This window comes from Aquarana catesbeiana, linkage group LG01, assembly GCF_042186555.1.
Source record: "Aquarana catesbeiana isolate 2022-GZ linkage group LG01, ASM4218655v1, whole genome shotgun sequence".
In the NCBI taxonomy this organism is placed as follows: Eukaryota; Metazoa; Chordata; class Amphibia; order Anura; family Ranidae; genus Aquarana; species Aquarana catesbeiana.
The window spans coordinates 727,604,557-727,612,640 of record NC_133324.1 but is presented as its reverse complement, the minus strand read 5'-3'; positions in this window follow the sequence as shown (position 1 = coordinate 727,612,640).

Sequence of the window (8,084 nt, the reverse complement as noted above, 5' to 3'; positions counted from 1 at the left end):
AAATTTGATTATGCTAATTATGTGGCTAGAATATCCAGGCAAATAGCAACTGAGCTTTCTTTTTACTGTGTTACTAGAGTATGTCTAAGCAATTTATCATTTTCCAGCATCCTTTCATAAACAAGGTCATTGATATTACATACATGGTCATTTATAATGTAAACAAAAATTAAGGGGCTTACAGGAACTCATATTTATTCCTCTGTAACAAGTCAAGCACATTACATTTCAACCCCCCAGGAGAAGTTACATGCTTATACACACTTATATACAAACTCCTTCAAACCACTAGATGATTAATCAAACCTGAAAATAGAAGCTCTACTCATAAAGCGATTGGCTAAAACATCTTAACAGAGAATATGTTGAATCGGGAACATGCTTCCTTCTTAACTTCCCGAAATACAATGACACACACAAAAAATACTTTCCCAGGTTTGATGGAGAAGCAAGGTCTTCCCACAAGAAAGTCAAAGGGAAATTCTTGGTTTTCAAATGGAAACATATAAAACATTTAAAAAAGGCTGTACATCCTACCACAAGTTACATTGTACTACAAGAGAAAAAAATGGGGCATAAAACAGAATATGAAAGCCAGTTACATATTTTCTAATGGAAAGTAAACAATGATGCCAGTTAACTCATTAGGCCATCAAGTCAGTAGACAGCTGTTTTTATTTTATGCTCTCCTTCTCAAATGAACAATAAGAGCTGGGAGAAGAATTAAAGGGGTTTTCCACTTTCAGTCAAAATAAAGTACACCCCTTCAGTTGGTGGACAGAACCCAGCAATGCAGCTCTCTATCTTGGATCAGACCTGTTCAAATCTAGCTTTAGGACAATAAGGGTATTACAGTATGTAGTCATTTGCCTTTGACTCTGAAGAAGGGAAATGTGTGTCTTACGTCGAAAAAAAGTAAATTTCAGAGAAAATCATTGAAAAGAATTTGTTTAGAGCAGAATACATGATGGTGTGCCTTCCCCAACAATATAGGTTTTGTCACTATAGCTGAAGTGAAACTCAACATTTAACACCTTGAATAAAAAGTAGAATTTACTGTATTATTTTAATGATTGTATAAGTTGCATCACCATCTATTTTTCAATAAAATCTCACAAAATAATGTGTAAAAATGGTCAAAATGCTTTTCTAGTTTTGGGTAGACTAGGGAAGGGTTAGGCTCCATGTCAAGTTTTAATTGCTGACTGAGCAAGAGGGGAGGGTAAATCTTCTAATGGAAAAGCCTGCTCTGATGACAGTTGTCTATGAGAGGAATTTCCCTCTCTTTGTGGAGATTTACTTTCATTTCCTTTTGCATTTCTGGGATGGTAAGTGAGGAAAAATCTACCAACAGACAGCAAAAAATAAACAGCCTGGGGTTTCAACCTTTCCCTATACATAAGCCACAAATAAGTACATATGTACATACAGAACGTGCAACCTCTTCTCCTGTGGTCGTCAGCCCAATATAACAAGTGGACTGGTGTTCTCATGAATAGAGAGCTATAAGTGTGGCAAGACTAGCCAATATCTTCTTAACAATAAAGAGAAAGCTTACAGAGGGGTTCCCAAAAAGAAAACCTAGTTCCTCTATCTTCCAGTGTGCTTCACAGTTCCATTAGGTTCCCCACTAAGAGCACTGCAGTTGAGTAGTTTTTATCATTGTCACATGTACAAAGTATTCACATTCGTTCTGAGCCAAGTGAAATATTATAAATGTTCAAATCCTTTGCAATAACATGCTTGGGGGGACCTTAAACCCTTCCTGTCAAGTGGTACATGATCTGTAGGATGTACTACAGCAAAAGTGAGATTTTGGAAAAAAATAACAAATATTATAAATGGCATTGGAACCCCCTATCACCAAGAAAAAAAAGCATGGGAGCTGGGCATTGCCCTGGGGGACATGGAGCAATCCAAAAACATTTTTTTTCAAATGCCAATGCCAAACAGGTCTTATAATAAGGCTAGGGCAACATTAAAAACACACAACTAATTTAAATAGCATGCTTGGGGGTGTCCTCAATTATTAAACCATTACGAAATACTAAAGTCAGCCATACATTAGTCAAATTCCGAACAAATTTTCTTTAGTATATCGAAATTTTGTGCATTTTGTGATGCGTGCGTGTGCATTTTGTGATCCAATGGTGCCACCATTGATTTTGAAATTCGACCAAACAAGCCTTTAATTTCACCTTATGTTGCTACATAAAATAATTCTTGTGCCCGGGAATCTTCTTTTCTTTCCAGGTCACAGCTCATGCGCATTTCTTTTTCCATTATATTTCTCACATTATTCTCCCATCATTGATTAGAAACATGCTGATCACTAAAATTTAATGGCCGCATGAAAATCGGCCGTTGCTGCAGCCCAATAATGGTGCGAAATTCTAAAGCAAATTCTTAGTTCAGAATTCGACCCATGTATGGCCTGCTTTATCTGAAAGCAAAGCCCTCCAGCGGCTTCCATCTTCACCTGGTCTTCCTTCCGAGTTTGCGAGAAACTGCTGTTTGATTGGCCAAGTTTGCGATAACACCACTCCTGCACATGCATGCCACTCATTGAGAGCGCAGTGCGCATGCGCCTGTGGCATCACCAGCACTGCTAATTATAGGCTTACCTGTAGGTGTAAATAAAAAAAAAAAGCCTTTACTACCACTTTAAACCTGCCTGTGAAGTGGAACCCCTCTAGGATGTACACAGGCAAAAGTGACATTACATGGCTTCTAAATTACATTTCCCAGCCACTTTGTTCTGTTTCTAAACAATGTGACCAGAGGTTTCCTTTATCTATTCAAGACCCTTATCCTAGATAGGGGATACAAAGCAAAGAAAAAAAAACAAAAAAAATGGTATGGGTCCCCACCAAAATCCACACATGACCCTTCAGGTATGGTCTGGATTTTAAGGGGGTACCCAACGCAAAAAAGAAAACATGCTCCCCCGGAAAAAGCCATAGTAATGCCGCCACTAACTGAATAACTTCCTAGCAGTAGCCAGAAAGTTGTGCAGGATAACAAGTCAAATCTGGCCATTTACTTCAAATAGTCTCTGTACATGAAGAGCCCAGTACGAACCCTGCATAGCTCCAAATGCAAACTTTATCCCTAGTCAGGATCGGACATGAGTTTAGTTAGTACAGGGGTATCCAAACAAGGGCCAGATTTGATGAAGTGAACAAGCGTGAGGGCCAACCATTTTGCCTGACATTCTTTGAACCATTAAAATTCAGTCTAAGTGTGTTCGTTCAAGCATTAATACACTGCCCAACAAGAATTCTCTTGCCTTTGTGGCTGTGTATGGTGAAGAGATGAGCTCAGGTGTGTTATTTGCAGCCTCATCATTGCCATTAATGCAGCCTTACCATTGCCATGAATACATCCTCAAATGCAGCCTAACCATTGCCATGAATGCAGCCTTACCATTGCCATGAATGCAGCCTCACAATTGACATGAATGCAACCTCAAATGCATCCTCACCCTTGCATGAATGCAGCCTTACCATTGCCATCAGTGTAGCCTGATCGATGCCCATCTGCAGCCTCGGAGCGCCAACAGATTACATACAGGAGAATCTCCTGTTTTCTCAGCAGCCTCTTTAACACAAAGTCCCGCCTCCTATGATAAACAGAACAGTCATCCAATGGCAGCCCAGGAGATGGGACTTCCTATTACAGAGGCCGCCATGTAAACAGGAAATTCTCACTGTATGTATTCTGTCGGCGCTCATCCCGTCCCCTCCCTGTCCCCTTTGAGGTACATATATATACGTGAATAGGGGTATTTATCTTTTGTGGCCCCCGCGGCACTCGGGGATTCGTTGGGGCCCACAAAAGATATATATAGCCAAATTACCAGTGGGGCCATTTGAAATCGGAACGCGGGCCGAAATTGGCCCATGGGCCGGACTTTGGACATACCCAAGTTAGTAGCACGGACAAGCAGATGTTTGGTTTATTTTATGCTATGGACTTATACAAAGCCCTCCTGCACTGAAACTATGTTTTTTGCTGACTTGTTGAATATAAGTGTGGGACTAACCTGCTTGGACTGTTCCTGGGTATTTCTGTTTGGTGCATGGTTTATTGCTGTCAATACTCATTGAACCTGTCCCCCTTACAGTCCCTCCAGTCCCTCTTGGAATCTCACAACATTTTTTTTATTTCTCTGTACTTTGGTAGCCCAAGTGTTATGAGCTGTACTTGGAAACACCTTAAAATGCATTTTTCTCTTAGTAAAAATGCTTCTTCATGTACTCAAGCGTTCTAAGCTGGCATAATTGATTGATAGCCCTCGCGTCGTGTTGCTCGGGACCCGGTGCGTGTGCCCGGCGGCCGCGATGTCCGCCGGGCACCTGCGATTGCCCGTTAACCGGGCCAGACCGTGGATCTCTGTGTGTAAACACAGAGATCCGCGTCCTGTCAGTTCAGAGGAGAGCGATCTGTGTTCCCAGAACAGCGGAACACTGATCGGTCTCCTCCCCTTGTGCGTCCCCTCCCCCTACAGTTAGAAGCATTCCCTAGGAAACACATTTAACCCCTCCCCGCCCCCTAGTGGTTAACCCCTTCACTGGCTGTCACATTTACACAGTAATCAATGCAATTTTATAGCATTGATCGCTGTATAAATGTGAATGGTCCCAAAAATGTGTCAAAAGTGTCCGATGTGTCCGCCATAATGTCGCAGTCACGAAAAAAAATCGCTGATCGCCGCTATTACTAGTAAAAAAAAATAAATAAATAATTTTTTTTTTTAAATGCCATAAATCTATCCCATATTTTATAGATGCTATAACTTTTGCGCAAACCAATCGATATACGCTTATTGCGATTTTTTTTTTACCAAAAATATGTAGAAGAATACGTATTGGCCGAAACTGAGGAAAAAATTTTTTTTTTTTTTTTTTAAATTGGGATATTTATTATAGCAAAAAGTAAAAAATATTGTGTTTTTTTCAAAATTGTCACTCTTCTTTTGTTTATAGCGCAAAAAATAAAAACCGCAGAGGTGATCAAATACCACCAAAAGAAAGCTCTATTTGTGGGGAAAAAAGGACGTCAATTCTGTTTGGGTACAACGTCGCACGACTGCGCAATTGTCGTTTAAAGTGCGACAGCGCTGAAAATGAAAAATTGGTCTGGGAAGGAAGGGGGTGAAAATGCCCGGTATTGAACCGGTTAATTGGTGTTGTTTAGACACAAAAGTCATTTTTAGACACGCTGCACCACTGCTGTAACTGCTGGAAAGAGAAAGCCAATTAAAATAGGATTTTTTTTCATACAATACTGTTATACTGTATATGTATTTCTGTGACTGTGTTTGAAGCATTTGCTTAAATCAGAACTAAAGTCTGTGATACTTACCTTTCCTTCAATGGTCCAGAGCAGGTAAACATAACATATGTTTGTTCTTTTAAAAAAAAGGATTTACAATCACTTTAAAGTGGTTGTAAAGGCTCAAGGTGTTTAACCCCATTCATTTTATAAAAAACCTTCTGTGTGCAACAGCCCCTCCTAATACTTACCTGAGCCCCATCTCGATCTAGTGATGTGAATGAGAGCAGCTTCTCCCCCTGGATCTCTTCCTCTTCATTGGCTAAGACCACTACTGTCAATCACAGCCAGTAAGCCAATGAGAAGAGAGTGGGGGTGGGGACTAGCCAAGCTCCGTGTGTGAATGGACACACAGAGCAGAGGCTCGGGAGTGAACCTGCTCAGGTAACCCCCATAGCTAGCTGCTTGCTATGGGGGGACTCGGCGTAACAGAGGGGCCATGAGTGCAGGTGGGGTACCTAAGTAGAGGAGGTTTGGGGAAGCTCTGTGCAAAACCACTGTAGGTAAGTATAACATGTTTGTGTTTTTTAATAACAAAAATTCTGCCTTTAAGGGCCGGGTCACACCACAAAAACGCACTCCAGATCCATTCCGGATGCGTTTCTGAAGGCGTGTTTTTAACATGTTTTTGGTGCGTTCCGGTACATTTTTAGTGCATTTTTAATGCATCTCCAGATGCATTCCAGGTGCTTTTTTCTTCTTTTTCCTGTTTTCCCCCCACTATACTAGGGTCCAGTGCATTTTTGATGCGTTCCAGTGCATTTTTGATGCGTTTTACTGCGTTCCAGTACAGTCCAGTGCAGGAAAAATGCAGCATGTTCTACTTTTTTTTCTGGAACTGAAAAGCCCTGTAACTGACTGCACTGGTGTGAACTATGTCATTGGAAACCATTTAACCTACTTTCCTTTTTTTTTTTTTTTTTTTTTCACAATCAAATTCCATGCGTTTTTTTATGCAAAACAAAAATGCACTGGACTGCATGTGGTGTAAACTGGCCTTAAAAAGACTTTAAACCCGACAAAGCTAATAATCAGCCTTGCAATGCATTTGACATATATTGCCCCTTTGTGTAGTAGTACCCCACTGTCTTTAGTTTGTGTAGCATATCCAATAGTAAATTTGGCTTCCAGATGTGCTTTGTGTTTGTAAATGAAATTCTAAGTGGTTTAGAAAAAAAAAATCAAAGAACTGCTGGATTTTCAGACAGATTAATCGCTTATGCTGTTTATTAATCTAATATTAATCTTTTCACCTCAAGGACACATCACACAGGATCTCCAGCATACTGAAAACATTAGTGCTCACACACCAATTATATACTTTTTGTGTTTTTGTTTTTTCCATTGCTTGCCTATGTATAAAAATAGTAACACATAATTCCACTCATTCTGCATTTAATAAAACATTGCATTGATGTTCTACTAATAATATGTTAATGAATGCATTTATTTCTTCTACAGTGCAGTGCCTTTAATCACCAGCTTACTTCCTTTTTATGACATTTTTTTTATTTGTATTTATCTCCTGTTGTTGCTTTGGAGTTCCTAGATTGCTAAGACATAATAGAATGAATAATATATGAATGAATGCTGCTGCCAGACTTATCCACCTTACCAGCCGCTCAGTGTCTGCCAACCCTCTACTCCAATCCCTACACTGGCTCCCCATCACCCAGCGAATTAAATTCAAAATACTAACCACAACATACAAAGCCATTCACAACTCTGCCCCGAGCTACATCACTAATCTTGTCTCCAAATATCATCCAAATCAACCTTTGCGCTCCTCTCAAGACCTCCTGCTTTCAAGCTCTCTCATCTCCTCCTCCCATGCTCGTCTCCAGGATTTCTCCAGAGCCTCTCCCATCCTCTGGAACTCACTACCTCCATCTATCCGGCTATCCCCTACTCTTGCTACCTTCAGGCGATCCCTGAAAACTTATCTCTTCAGGAAAGCCTATTACATCTCCAACTAATCTCCTACCACTTCCACCAGCTTATTCCCCACAGTTACAACCTTTTGTACCACCTGCCCCACCCTATTAGATTGTAAGCTCTTCTGAGCAGGGCCCTCTTAATCCTCTTGTATTTTATTGTATTATAACTGTATTGTCTCCCTTTATATTGTAAAGCGCTGCGTAAACTGTTGGCACTATATAAATCCTGAATAATAATAATAATAATAATATATTGTTGTAAAGTCATGCTAAAGCTTGGTGATATTTACTAGTAGACATTAGGAATGCACCAGAACCTGCGAACGGACCTAAAATTTGCACGAACGTTAGAACCCCATTGACATCTATGGGCCTCGAATGTTCAAAATCAAAAGTGCTCATTTTAAAGGCTAATTTGCATGGTATTGTCCTAAAAAGGGTTTGGGGACCCGGGTCCTGCCCCAGAGGACATGTATCAATGCAAAAAAAACTTTTAAAGACGGACGTTTTTTCGGGAGCAGTGATTTTAATGATGCTTAAAGTGAAAAAAAAAAGTGAAATATTCCTTTAAATATCGTACCTGGGGGGTGTCTATAGTATGCCTGTAAAGTATGGCGTGTTTCTCGTGCTTAGAACAGTCCCTGCACAAAATGTCATTTTTAAAGGAAAAAATGTCATTTAAAACTGCTTGTGGCTTTAATGTAATGTCGGGTCCTGGCAATATGGATGAAAATCAGTGAGACAAACAGCATGGGTACCCCCCAGTCCATTACCAGGCCCTTTGGGTCTTGTATGGATATTAAGGGGAAC